Source organism: Dromaius novaehollandiae, chromosome 3 (assembly GCF_036370855.1).
Source record: "Dromaius novaehollandiae isolate bDroNov1 chromosome 3, bDroNov1.hap1, whole genome shotgun sequence".
Taxonomy (NCBI): domain Eukaryota; kingdom Metazoa; phylum Chordata; class Aves; order Casuariiformes; family Dromaiidae; genus Dromaius; species Dromaius novaehollandiae.
In genome coordinates this window covers 41,579,947-41,594,202 of record NC_088100.1, presented here as the reverse complement: position 1 = coordinate 41,594,202, position 14,256 = coordinate 41,579,947, and the positions used below count along the sequence as shown (strand labels likewise).

At 44.0% G+C, this 14,256-nt stretch overlaps 1 protein-coding gene across 9 annotated transcripts in view; it reads left to right on the top strand.

Annotated features, from left to right (window-relative positions):
* The window catches only part of BACH2 (BTB domain and CNC homolog 2), a 195,729-nt gene that overhangs the window by 99,716 nt on the left and 81,757 nt on the right, over positions 1 to 14,256 (top strand). For all 9 annotated transcript variants that reach the window (XM_064508785.1, XM_026093406.2, XM_064508784.1 and 6 more), the window contains one exon: positions 8,101 to 8,252. The gene's annotated coding sequence lies outside the window, so the exon portion shown is untranslated. The remainder of the gene's footprint in view (positions 1 to 8,100; positions 8,253 to 14,256) is intronic.

Genomic DNA, 14,256 nt, shown 5'->3' with positions numbered 1-14,256 from the left:
GATGCTATGGCATTTTGGTGCTGATTGGTCATGCCCACTGTTTTGTAAGGAAATACTACTCTGTCATTTGAAAAAGAACAGATAGGGACCGCCAAAGTGGTGGTGTTGATAGAGGTGGTCTTGCTGCAAGAAAGTTAGAAATCAGCATATTGAGCGACGGATATCAAAGGTACCAGACAGATGATGTGAAAGAGCACGCTGTGGAGCCAATATCTGTGTTCTGGTCCTCGTTCTGCACCCCAGGTGTTGTTGCTTTTCTCTTTGCTGGTGTGTGAGCACCTAGTACTAGTCGCTGAAAGTGAATCTAGCTGCTCTGGATTCGCTGCGTGACCTTACACAATGTGAGGACTCTTCCCTTGTCAGGTGCCAAGTGCCCTGAGGCCTGCAAATGAAAATCACAGTGGAAGAGGACAAAGTAATATATGTGTTTAAGGGACTGACAATTCCCATTGCAAGGCTGGTGGAGTAGTGTTCATTTCACAGAGAAAACTGTCTGGATGATTTTCTTAATTATGGTTTACCTAAATAAATAAATAATGCATATTCATAGCTCTCAGTAAAGTAACTCGTGTTGAAATGTTTACCTCTCAAGAGAATAATTATTAGGGTGGGGTGGGGGGGTGTAGCAATTAATAATAAAACATTCAGACAAGATTACAGAATGTTCTGATTAGAATAGTAAACATTATGCTAGAAATAAAAGCAAATACACAGAGCTGTCTTGAACTGAGGGAAGAAATGCTGCGCTTTCCAAAGAAACCTGCTGAACTGAAGCAATTCAATTGAAAGGACTGCTGTCTTGGAGCTATTCTGTATACCAAGTAGGTTCCTTCAGCATAAAGTTAGATTTATTGGATGATTCTCTCTCAATTCGAGTCTGGAAAAAAAAATGCGAATATTGGCATTCACATAGATGTGCATGGCAGCTGTAATACCCATCAGCATTGCTTTGAGTCTAGTGTATGTTGATTCTTAAACCAAGTGACAGAGGATGTTTCAGCTGTTTATACGAATAGTAAACAAAACCTTCATTTGTGTTGCAACCCCTCCCCCATCTCATACAATCCTTTGAATGAAATTCTTTGCTCAGCTGAGAGTTTAAATTTGGACACATCTTTTCATGTCTTTTGGCTATGGTTTCTTATCTAGATAATCAGCTCAAAGAGAGCCAGTGATGTGTTTAAAGATTTCTGTGACAGCTGCGTACCATTAGGCTGAATAATTAAAAAAAAAACTTAATTGTAGTTTAACACAGTAAATACAGATTGGGCTTTCAGTTTAGCACATGGCACCAAGAGAACGGAGCCTTGGACAAGAGTGCTGTGATTAACCCTCTGCAGAGCATACTTATGGGGCCGGTGGAGCTGGTCTGCTCGCTAGCCTTACATGTCTTCAGCTGTTTCAGACCAACAGAGGAGTATGACCCTTGGTGTATTTGCTTATTTGCACAGAATTGGAAAAAAATGTGTGCAGAAGATGGTCAGAAAGTAGTTAGCAGCCTCGGGGTAGTCTGTTGGGACCACAGCCTACCGCAGCTCCTCTGGGCACTCCTCACGTTGCTGGGAAGCAGGATCCAGTTTCCTCGAGCTGCTTGTTCCCTGGCTGTGATTGCAGTGCCTCCGCCAGAGCTCAGCCGCGGCCTCCCAGCGCTCGCTCTGCATGGGGACAGCCTCAGACTCCAGCAGATGTTTAGGCAAAGGGAATGACCTTGAGTTCAGCACCATCTCAGATACCCTAATGAAAAGGGGGTGGACTGTCCCTGCTCAACTAAACATCTGTCAGCCAGTCTTAAAGGAGCAAGCTGCTGTCCTGCCTGGGCCATTCTCTAACTCAGGAAGCACAGGGGAGTCTTTTGGGGATGAAGACTTCCAGACCTTTTTCTCTAGACTAAATTGTTCCCTTCTAAGGTAATGTCAAAAATGTCCTGAGTGCTTGTAGGCAAGTAGAGCACTCAGCTTTGTGCTAATACATGCCCGTCCTGGAATACCATCTCATCTAGAAACTGAAAAGAAGTTTTTCTTTAACTGAAAGCATCATCTGACTATTAGGATTGATAGAGTTTTTCGCATATGTGTCATTAATGGAAGTGTTTGGTCATGGACTGAAACGAAATAAGATGCTGAAGAACAAGCGCTAGCAGCTTCCCACTATGAGCTGTGCTGTTTCCAGAGCAGGTGATGAGAATGTCATGTTGACTTTAGTCCTCATTAGGCAGTTCTGCAGCACCTTCTTGCTAGTAAATGTCCACTACCACATTTTGGTTTTCTTCCTTGGTGGGTCAACCTTTTCCCTGGACAAGCCATCTCCTGTGCAGCATCCCCAAGGTGGTGTCTGTACCAACAGGATGAGGGTGTTAATGCTTGGACAAGGCTGTTAGTCTGTGTCCTGTTTTATCTGTGTGCTACATGGTAGAGAGAGCGATTTTATAACATATTCTCCTTTGGAGAAATCTTTCTAGGTTCCCCTTCAAAAGATTTTTGTGGAGCAGAAATATCCCTCTCCACCCAGCCTTTTTTATAACAGCTTCTGGGAGTTTCAGCCATGCATCTCCCAGTGAAGCCAATGGCAGGGAGGCAGCCAAAACCTCACACAAAATTTTGAGTGTTCAGAAAGCAGCATGCCGTTGGTGCTACACATACAGAATACACTGCACAGTAAACCTGATATCAGCTCACAACTAATTATCTGTGTATAAAAATTCCCCTGCTTGCCGTTTTGCCGTTAGAGACTCACTGGTAAGATTTATGACTCTGGCTAAAATGAGGTACCATTTCCTTTTTCTCAGCATTACTGTGCGTGGCCTTTCTGGCTTTTCTTGTTAAACCAACTTGAGTTCACACAACAGGGAATTATTTTTGAACCTCTTTCCCATCATGAATCTACCTTTCTTTTTTTGTTGCAACAAGAGAAAAATAACCCACAAAACATTTTAATTTCTTTAACTTTCCCCTGCCTTGTGTGAGAGTAAAGATGAAGGACTTAAAAAGCAGTCCCTTCTAGTGAGGCACAGCATTGCCCTATTCTGAACCCTACAGCTTCCACAGACTCGTGGTCGACCTGCCCTGATCAGCATAGATACAAATGAAATCAGTGTGGCCCCTTGTGCTACCACTCTGTTTACTTCTTTCTGCCAAAGTGACCTGAGATAACTTCTACATGAGAGGGAAGAGCCACACTTGGCCTCTCTGCAGGGTTGGGGACCTGAAAAGGGAGGTGGGATTCCTGGAGAAATCAAGCTAGATAAATCAAGGTAGATAACACTTATCCTTTGGCTTTTTGTGGCACCTGTTTACTTCTAGTTACACCTCAAAACCTGGGCTCTGCATGCTTTATAGTCTGATATGTAACTGTTTTGATTGGCGTTTGTATGAGCTAAAAGACAATTCCTTTCCTTTAACGTAGAGCGCGGGGAACCAGATGTACATCTCGGAGAAAGACGTTATTTATTTCTCCTGACCTAATGTTAAAGGCATCTGTCTTCGTTCCATGGACTCCTGAAAATTAGACTGCCGACTGAACTTGTTGACCTGGCAAATGTTTATCCGATTTCACCCTGATCTGAAGTTACCTGAAAGTTACTAAGTCTAAAGACAAACTAACAGTTGGTTTTTATTGTGTAGAAAGAAAAAAGGCAGCAATGTTGAGCTGCTGCCATGTTTCCCAGTCAGATTTAGACATAGTTATTTTTGTATTAGGGCTTTGAGGAAAACCGGTAGAGATGCCAGATAAACCTTCCCAAAAAAGCCATTTGTGTTAATACTTAAATATTGTTCATCTCTCACAGCATTTACTTATCTGTTTCCCACATGCTGAACCTTATGGGGAATTCTTGTGGTTGACTGTGGCCTACTCTTTCATTCTGTATTTTAACTGTTTTCTTGATTTGCATTTTTAAAAAGAAATTAGCAGTAAAATTCTGACTGTGATAATCATTCAAAGCATTCAATGGAGCATGCTTGCAGCAGGGTGGAGAGCAATGCTCGTGGTTCACATGTGTCGGGGCAGGGGTCCCCACGCGTAGATCGAATGAACTGCGTCGTTTGGTACTGCCATGGGAAGTGTCCGTACTCAAGCGACTGAGCACTGGTATATCTGGTATGATTTTCTGAGATTCCAGGTTTGGTATCAAGGCTCTGTGATGGTTGGTGATTTCCTCCTCGTCACTGAACCGTTTGATTTTGTCTTGTTTGTGTGTTTGCTAACCGAAGTCTGTAGTCCTTAAGGAGAAATATGCCAGACAGCTGAATTTTCATCAGATTTGGTGCAAAGTATTAGGTGTGGCTTTTGCTGTATATTGGCTTTCTAGTACTTTATACTACAGGGGGCATAAATGTTCAGCTTGTGTCATTTGGTAATATGTGCGTATTGTTATGTGGGGGTCCTTCTTGCAGAATATATTAACTTTCCTTTTAAGTCTAGCCATTCTTTCATGCATCACATTACCAAGAAAAAATATTTTTGATGGCAGCTTTATTTAATTCAAGAATATTCATTCCTATGTTAAAGTAATTCAGATTTTATATAAAAAGGTTTACAAGTTCATGTGGGGCAGGTCTTGAACTAGTCTCCATATAACTCTATTCCCACCTCTCCTAGCCCAGCCTGGTTGAAGTGTCACGAAATTAATTGTAACCGGAGGAAAGAGAAGGTGGAAAATTTCCCCCTCACACATCCCCCAGGTGCTCTGAAGGTTTTCCATTTAGGACCTAAGCATAGTTAAGGAAAATCCGGTTTGCAGACTGTTTCAAACAATTTCCTGGCTAGCACAGAGCAAAAGAAGCTGTGCTCACCTTCAGTCAGTCAGCTGCAATTATCTTAATGCTTTTTCGGATGAGTTTAGTCGTGGTTTCTAGCCAAACTGATTCTTCACACGGTTTTATCATTATCTAAGTAACAGTTGAATCTCATCTCAGTTGAGTGCTCACCCAGCTAGCCCAGATACAGCAAAATCAAGAACCAAGTAGATGATTAGAAGAAAATCAAATACATTCATAGGTAAAGCAGATTGTGTGTCTTTTCTGGCATCAGATGCCGATACCATCATGGGTTTTAATTTATAGATTTCAAGGCGGGATTCTGTACTAGATGTCAGGAGCATTGCAAATACCTTCCCAGCCTCAGACAACACTTCAAGCAGTTGCAAACTACAGGTGTTATAATGAAGCAGTTTCAACCAGAAAGAAATATTCTTCAGCTTCACTTGAAAACATATGAAACGTAAAGAAAACATGTTTGCTAATCTGTGATAGTATTGTATGTAGCAGACTGGAATCCAAGGCTTTTGGAACTAATTTCTGCATGCTTTGGGGTAATAAGCATTAAGCTCTATCAAGCGAGGCATAACTTGAGAAAACACAAGTTCTTGTTTACACATCTGTGCGCACTTCTTCCTGTTCCCTGTTGCTCTGCCTTTCTTAAGTATTTTTTTTCACTATCTGTGTCTGTAAGAAGCCTGCCAACTGATCTTGTCGTGTGCGTTTGTTTTGCTTGGTCCTAATGCCATGTGTCTGTTATGAATGTTCATGTGTAGGCTAACCCAACGGTATGCTTGTTGCTCGCCTTCCGCATTGCCTGCCCAACTTCTCTGGTTTTCACGAGCTTGATTGCTCTGCTTTCTGTGCTTGAAAAATCTTTTGTGCTAACCGGAGAAACACCCAGGGACACTCATCTCACCCTTCTCAAATCATCCTTGTTGTTTTGTTCATCGCAAACTGAAGAACCTCTGTTTTCCTCCTCTTGAGCATCAAAGTTTGTGTTATTTTTCATTAACAGCAACAACATAACCTCTCTTTGAAACACACCCATGGTATAAAAAAAAGAAGCTGAAGATGTTTTCTTCACATAAATACTTTTTTAGCTTTATGCTTCCTTCTGCCAAACATGGTGTCCAGTGTGTCTGCCTTTAACATTTGCATTCTTCCATGAGCCCTCAAAAAATACTGTAAGCTCCCCCCCCAAAAGAAAACAAAAACAGGTAACATGGTTCAAAAACGTACAACGTTGTTACAAAACATAATTTAAAAAAAAGCTTAGAATGCCTGGTTTGAAGTATTTTTATCTTTTTTAGTCTTCTCTGCAATTGCAAAGACAGAAGCTTCTTTTGAAATTAGAGATAAAGTCTCCTTGCGCTCACCTGACTCCAGGAGCTGGCTCTTCAAGTAAATATTGAACAAGCATTTTTGCAGTATCTCATGACCTGGTGATCGACTGCCCCCGTATGCTGGGGGCCTACAGGGATACAGTGCTGGATGGAGAGTGCATCTTCCTCTGCACAGGATACAGCTCTTCCTCTGTTGTAAACCTAGCCAGTCAGTGTGCTCAGATGCTCAAACTTTTCTTCACTACATGCAGTTTTGGCTCTTTATTTCATCTAAGCTCTTTTTTTTTACATATTCTCTGCAAGTTTATAGCTGTAGCGACAGTTGTGCTTTTCATAATTTGCTTGTTTCACAAAGAAAACTCTTTTATAAAATGGAAAGCATGAAATAGTCTAGATGTTGAGCATAGGCGAGGGGTTAGCTTTCATTCTCCCCTAAGCTGACCCCTAGGCAGAGAGATTCCTGCTTTCATGTTTTAGATCATGTGTAAAACCTGATGCTCTCTGGATCATCCTGTGTAGGGCAAGGATATCTAGGGAACATGGAGAGAGAAATAGAGCAAGACATTTGCAGAAGGGAATGAAATGTTTGGGAGGTAGCCTCATGCTTTCTACAGCAGTGAACATCAATCACACCTTCTCAGAAAAGTGTGGCACTGCAAGTCCCCCCCTCTTTTTTTTGTTTTTGTTTTCCAATTCCCCACTGTGTTGATTCTCCTTTCCTTCTGATGTGCTGCAGCAAGTGCAATTTTAGCTCAGAAGTGTAACTTGTCTTTGAAAAAGCAAAGGCTTCCCTGGTTTTATCCCTTTGGCCATTGAGTAAACAACAGCTATTTTTGTTTTACCAGTGATTTATGACCGAACAGACTTGAAGTTTTTATTTTTTGTTTTATAAGCAATTCATATAATGTATATTTGTAACCATAAAGATTTTGAGTATTTTGTCCTCGTACAGTCTGTCAATGAATGTTGTACCCGCTTGGAAAAAAATACATAAATTAAACAGACACAAGCATGGCATTCCTAGAATAGTCTCACGATTCTTTTTAAATTTATGTACAGATAGTGCTTAAATGTAGCAGAATTCTGAGCATCTGTTAGTAAATCATCTATTAGGGTGCCATCCAGAAGAAATAACCTGCTCCTCGTAAACGATCCAGTTTTTGCAAGGCTTGGAGTAAAATGCTGTAATATCAATGCGACGGCGAGAGCTGTTTCCGTGCGATTTGGGCTTGGCACTGTGTGGTATTTGAGCCGGGTGCTGCTGCCAGCTATCCGGGAAGGCCGCCCTGCGCAGAAGGGCCATGAGCCCCTTCTTGCACCTCGCTGAGGGCACGCGACCCTCCCACCAAGGGCCAACGAGCGCCTTACTCCCGCTCCAATTTTTTTTTGACGCCGAGTCGCATGCAGTGTGGCTGTCCCGTAGAGCAGATGGAGGAGCATGGCACACATTACATTAATCAGGGGTTGCCAACCGAAGGGTTTTTTCCCCTATCTGACGCTCCCCAGAAGAAAGCGTAAACAGAGGGACAAACATGATGATCCTGATTTAAAATTCATGATGAAATCAAAGCTAAGCTTTGGCACAAGCCGGTATTAATCGTTATTTAAAGCCTGTTAGATCATTTTGGTAATTTTGTTGAAATACCTTGCTGGTGTGATGTGCAGAGTTTCATTAATGTGTGCAAAGTACGCAGATACTTACAGTATGATCTATTTAGAATGATCACAGAAGTATTAGTTTATCTATTTTATAATTCTTCTCAGGGGCCTTATTTAGTCTTATATAGTCTTCGTTGTAAGCAATTTACAGTTTAAAGGTAAGATGAGGTATGTAATGGGCATAGGCTGTCACTGAGGCAACATGTAATTTTAATGTTGGACTATAAACACCTTCTATGTAAAAAAGAAAAAAACTCCTTTTAGAATTAGAAGGGGGGGGGAAGAGGGTTTTGAGCAGATTTGATGCTTGAATTTTAATGACTGGCTTCATTTTATTTTAGGTTGATATCGACTGAGTTGCCAGAACTTTGCCCTACAAAGCTTTGGAGGGCCACTTCTTAATGGATTGCTGTGGCCTCTTAATTTCTCCATTGATCCCATTCCCTGCATCGTGAGAACGTTTTAGCCAGCACAGAACCTGAAAAAGTTACATGTAAGTCATGATTCAAGTTTCTTTCTTTATAAAGGGGAAAAAAAAAAAAGGTTTTGGGGAGGCAAAATGGAGGCAGCAAACATCATACTTTAGAAAAATACCATAAAAGCTGTAATCCAACAGCAAACATTAGGTTGTGAATAAATTGTTACTGAAGTATTCTTAGTGACTTTTTTAACTTAAATGGTGATTGTCATTCTGAAAGCTGTTCTAAGTGTTCTGCTTCCATAGTAAACCTTAGCAAAAAGTAGTTAAAATAGCTTCTCACTCTCCCCCAGCCTCCCAGTTACGAAGGTTTTTTCCACAACTGGCTAACTTTGTGTATGTTTACCCCAGAGTGTTGTGCTAAAGCCACACTCGTGCTTCATGTGAGATCAGAGGCCAGCCTTTGCTCAGTGGACTGTAGGCATCCCTCTTTTTCTATCATAAAACCAGTATCCTCCTCCTTCGCTGCGGTTTGCAGAACGGTTCCCTCGGAGGAGTCCGAGCACCTAGCATGCTGCTTCTCCTTCCCCCGGCTGCAGCCCTGAAGAGCCCTCTAAGCTCCAGTTGTATCTGCATTTGGAGAGCCACTTCCAGCTCCTTTCAGTGAGCTTCACATGTGGGGCACAAATTTAGCAGCTCCACCAAAAGTCAGAGGTGACGTACATGAGCGACAGGCTATCAAGAACACCGCCATGGCGCAGGGGTCGTCCCAGGCAGGACTGTGGCTCGGGAGCCTCCCGTTTTATTACCGATTTGCCTGTGAGATCTCATTGCCTCCCTGCATGCTTGTCATTCAGAAAAGGCAGGGCAGGGGCATTGCCAGTCAGCATGTTCATACGGGCTTAATGCATGCAGGAAATGTGATTATTTGATGTGGAAAGAACTGTGTAAATGCTGTAGCAGGGTGCAGAAAGCCATACAGATTTGGTAGGGACAGAGGGGATTGAAGGGGCTGAAGACCCCATCCTGTCTCCTTAATCTGGATAGTATTTGCTGGTGCGGGTTATACGCTTAGATTTTTCCTCCTAAGACGGGGGAGTGGCTGTGGTGCTGTGCACAAATTTCCTCTCCTCAACACCACGGCTCCTCCATCCTCCAAAAATCCTGCAAAACCCCTCACAGCATCTTCTAGTGGGAAGAAGCTGAGGCTGGTTTGACTCTGCACCCCCCAGCAGTCCCAGCCCTGCCGGGGTGGATCTGCAGGTGGAGAAAGCCTCTGGAGCACTGCAAGGAGAACGTGGACATGAGGGTCTGCGCAGCCCAGGGGATGGGACACCCCACAGCTGCCAAGTCTGGAAAAAGGCTTGAGCACAATTTTATCTGTGTTTTATTAAAAAAAAAAATCCCATTGCTGTTGGGAAGCTTTTGGACGACGGTGTAGAGCACCTTGGCAAAAAACCACCTGAACCAGAGGTAATACAAAATTGTGGTTTGCAACGTCGTCCTGTCTGGCAGTTTCCAGCATCGGTTGCGTATTAATCCAGTCTTCACAAGTAGGAGAGCAAACGTGGAGCGGAGGAGAAATCTGGTATAAAATCCATGGCCCGGCTTCAGAGCTGGGGCCGTTCTGTTGCCCCCGCTTCCGTCGCGCTCACTTTCAGTAGCAGCGATGCTGCGTCTCTCGGTTCGGCCAGCTCCTGCGCTGCCTGTGCTGCACAGCCCTCCCAGTGCGGATACGTGTGACAACCGGCAGCTGGTCAAATAACTCGACCAGAAAAACCTGAGGGGAATCTGCGGAATGGAAAGTCGTGCTGGCGCAAGGTCTGCGCCTCACTGCAGCCTCTATAAGGACATCTGCTTCCAGTGGCCCCAGCAGGGGAATTTAAATCTCGTTCGGCGCTTTATGGTGGTCGTGCTGTTCGGGCTCTGAATGGCTCCAGGCCCTGGCTGTTAAGCAACAAAAAGGCAGAAGCAGGAATTCCTTGAAAACCATTGGCAGACTGCGTTGTGGAGGGGGACACATCGAGGTTGAAAGAAGGAACTTCTTTTTCTTTCCTTCCCCCGCCCCCCCCTCCCCCCCGAAATAAGCACTGACATGTTGATCATGAAGGCTGGCCTCCTGCCCTTGTTTTTGCACCGGAGTAATAAATTCATATTATGCAGTTTAATGACTAGTGAGGCCAGGACGGTGAAGCCAGCCACAGCACTCGTTCTGGTCAGTTTGCCTTCAGTGCTTACTACCACCGGGTCTCTATTAGGAACTGTAATATTACTTAAATAAATAAATAAGTATTGCAGTATTTTGGAAGTGGAGAACTTAAATTACAGATAAACCTGCATATGATGTATAACCTGTTTTATTTGCTATGAGGTTAAATGTAGGTCTCAAAACAAAAAAATCTATTGTGGAAGAAACTCAGGTTTTTTTAAAGCATATGGGAACTCAGTTTTTAAAGACAGGAGAATTTTTTTTCCCCCCTGAGGTAAAGGGTATCGGCGAAAATAATAGCGAAACTGTAGGCAATGGAGAAAGGGTTGCTACAGAATTTGCTGTTGAGGAGGCCTTGGTAAAACAAGGTGTTGGCTTGGTTCAGTTTTCTGAAAAAGGGAGAATCTTGCCATTTTGTTCTGGGCCTTGCAATATGTGCTGTAGCTGTTAATAAAAATCTCCATAGGAGGAATCATCTGACTACATGAGAATTTTGGATCTCATTTAAAGTGTGTTCCTGGTGCTGGTCTTAGGGGAAGAAAACTTGAAAATATGAGATGTAACGACTCAGAAGTAAGCAAGCCGAAAGAAGCAACCCATCGTTTATTAGTCATCCTTAACACAATTCCCTTGTCGTTTTGAAGCCTTGTTCACAATTTCTGTGGACTTTTCTTGTGATTTTTGAAATGCTTGTGATTGGCCACCTTGCAAATTCACCATTAAAATCCCTGTCAGAGGAACTAGCTTTAAAAATGACATCCTTCATAGCAGATTTGAAAGAGCAGCCGGAAGCTGAGTGGACATAAATGGAAAAAAACCCTCTCTCATTCCCTGTCCACAGCTGAAGCGCATTGGCAGAAGTGTGTGCAGGATGTTTTGTTCTCCTGCTTGTACTGCGAATCATCAGAATTCTCTGTTTCCAACACTAAAATCATATCTGAGCACCAAATTAACTTGAAAAACGTGCACGGGTGAAAAAGCTGTTGTAAAATAGGGTTCCTTTGTTTGTTTGTTTTGGTTTTGTTGGTTGTGTGCTCAAGATCGCGCCAAGCTTTTAAAACATGGCATGTGCCCTGACTCCGGGGAAGTGCATGTGTCGCCTTGCAGGGCAGCGGGTTGCTGGCGGGGGCACCAGCTCGGCCCCCACATCTGTGCCGGTGGCGTCCGCCACCCGGGTGAGCCTGCAGTTGCTTACTTAATTTCCCAGTGTTACTCCCAAGCCTGCTGCCTGGCTTTTTCATAACCAGCTCTGCTTGCGGGCAGTCACCCTAGTGACCTGCTAGTGGTCGTGGGAGAAGAGACCCGATTCTCCTGGGTTAATTAGCCCGGTTGGAGAGAGCGGTTGCATGAGGTTGACCTAGCTAAAACTGTGGTATTCTGGCTTTTCTCGAGGTGCGGCGTATTTAGTATGCAAGTACTCTTTTCCCCCTTTCGTTTCATTATTATTTGCATTTTATAATATTACTGGGGTGCTGATTGATGTGATTGATCTCCATAAAAATAGTATGCGGTGATGTTCTAATTCAGAGCAGAAGGTTTCTCCCGTGTTCACAGAGCAGATTGCTAAACTCTGTTGTCGCCTACGCGCCAAGATAGAAACATTTATCCAGGTCCCCTAGGAGTTAATCGCGGGGAGGTTCGGCTCGGGCTGTAACAAGGGAGCGTAGGAATTAGGGAGAAGCCGCGCTCTGCACTGAGCAGCTCGTCGGTTGTCATCCTGAGCGACCACCAGTAACGCAACAGGGACAGGGCTGTGATCGGACGTTGCTGCCGTCGCCGTGGGGCCGGGCCCTGCAGCGGAGGGGGGCTGGCCCGAGCGGCGATTGCAGCGCTGTGTAACCATTTTTGACTTTGTCTTACCGCCTTTTCTTTCCCCTTAAAAGCAGCAAAAATAACACCCCAAATGATGGCATTCTGAGGACAGTAAATTGTCTTAATTCTTACTGCTCGTGCACTTACTGTGTTGAGAATTCAGCAAGAGCCTTTAAGTGCTTTGCTCCAAAAAAACCCCAAAACTCGAATTCAGAAAAGCTCTGCACACATTAATATGCTTTAGGTATGAGTTCTTCAGAACATTTTTTTTTTGGTAAGATTTCTTTAACTCTGTCCTGCAGCCATCTGTAGGCAGATGTAAATAATGTAAAATTTTAAGATGCAGATTTTGGTGATTAGATGTCTGTCATCCGCCTACCACCACACACTGGGAAAAAATGTATCTTTTTCTAAATCTGCACCCAAAGGTCAGAAAGTTTGATTGGATTAACAAGGAAACCAGATTTCTGAAGGTGAAGTCCTATCGCTTTGAACATCTACTTACCAAACACTTGGGTCTCTTGTTACCAAATCCAGTCCAGCTGCTCCCAAGTGCCATGGTCAGAGCTAAGGAAACGGGTGTTTTTATGCTACTGAGCAGACAACATTGGATTTTAATTTGAGATGTTGCCGCATCTGCCACAAAATCTCAATTAAAAAAAAAAAGTCCCATTCTCATGTGGTGTTTGTGTTTTCTCTGTGATACTGCAGAACTACTTGTCCTGCTTTCAGGCTTGCTTTTTGAGAGGTGCACATGTTTGACTTATCACCAGTATTTGGCAGGAGTGCACTGAAGATAGGGAGGAGAGGCAGTTGCTCAGCGCTGGGTACAAATACCGCTGGTATCTTGGTCATGCAAGTGAGATGTTCCTGCAGGACATCAAGTATTTTATTTAAATGGGGCCTTAGTCCTAGCAGAGGGCTGCCACATGTCTAGAAATGCTTTCGTGTGGATGAGAAAATTCTTTTTGTGCAGAGTTTCGCCATCTGTCTTTTTGAGAGCTTCATATTGGCATTTATCACTGTAGCGCTGAGGTGATTTCCGTCAGATTGGTAGCCACAGCGATGCTGCTTAATGGATGTTGTGATTTCTGTGGTACGTTTCCCTGCTTGGAGACTGGGAATCTGCTCCAAGGTGCGACATGTGCTGGTGGCAAGCTCTTGGCGTAATCAAATGCTCCCCAGCACTGCCCGTGTCACCATACCCATGGCAGGGCTAACCCATGGCTTGGGGGACTGAGGACTGCTTTTGATAAGTATTTGCTGCAAAAGTATCTGTTGATTGAAAAAAATAATATATATATATATTTAGAACAGATATATTCAGTACAGCCTGAAGAATGTCAGGTGTAACCTCAGGCACGATTAGTGTGTGGGCACACGTGTGTGCAGTGAGCAGACAGCCCTGTGTGAAGGTTTCTGAACAAGAGCCGTGTGCCCAAGGTGTCTCTGCCCGCAGACGTGTAGCGATGGCTCTTCGTGCCACCAGGAGAGAAGTTGCAAGGGCTTCGGGGCTTGAACATCGAGCGCTGTGGCTGGACAGAGCAGACCCTTCCCTCTAATTCTGCCTGTGGCACTCAGGTAAATAGAATTTATGTATTTAGCTGTTACGACTGAGGAGGGTGGTGCTGCTCGTTCCAATATGACCCAGCATACAAGACTGAGTTATTTAGACCCCTCTTCCCTGCCTGCCCTTAACGAAATGTTTGTTTATCACTTGGAGGGCGTGAAGATCTATTTACTCCGTATTTTCCACGTGACCGCAGTGTTGCGGCAAAGATTTTTATTTTTGCCGCTGCAGGTGACAGCCTGCGTGCGTGTGTCAGCCCCAGCGGCTGAGTCACAGCCCGCCGCCTGGGCTGGTGGCACTTCCTCTTACCATCGGGAATGAGAAAACGCACCTTTCCCCGGAGGTGGTGGGGGACGGCACCTCCGCCGGCCCAAAGTTTCCCACAGAAGACCTTTACCTGCCGGCGGTTCGCCTTTATTAAGAAAACACCGAGAGATGGTGACAGGGCGATCAACTTTCTCTCTAACCCAAACCAGTGAAAAGTAAAA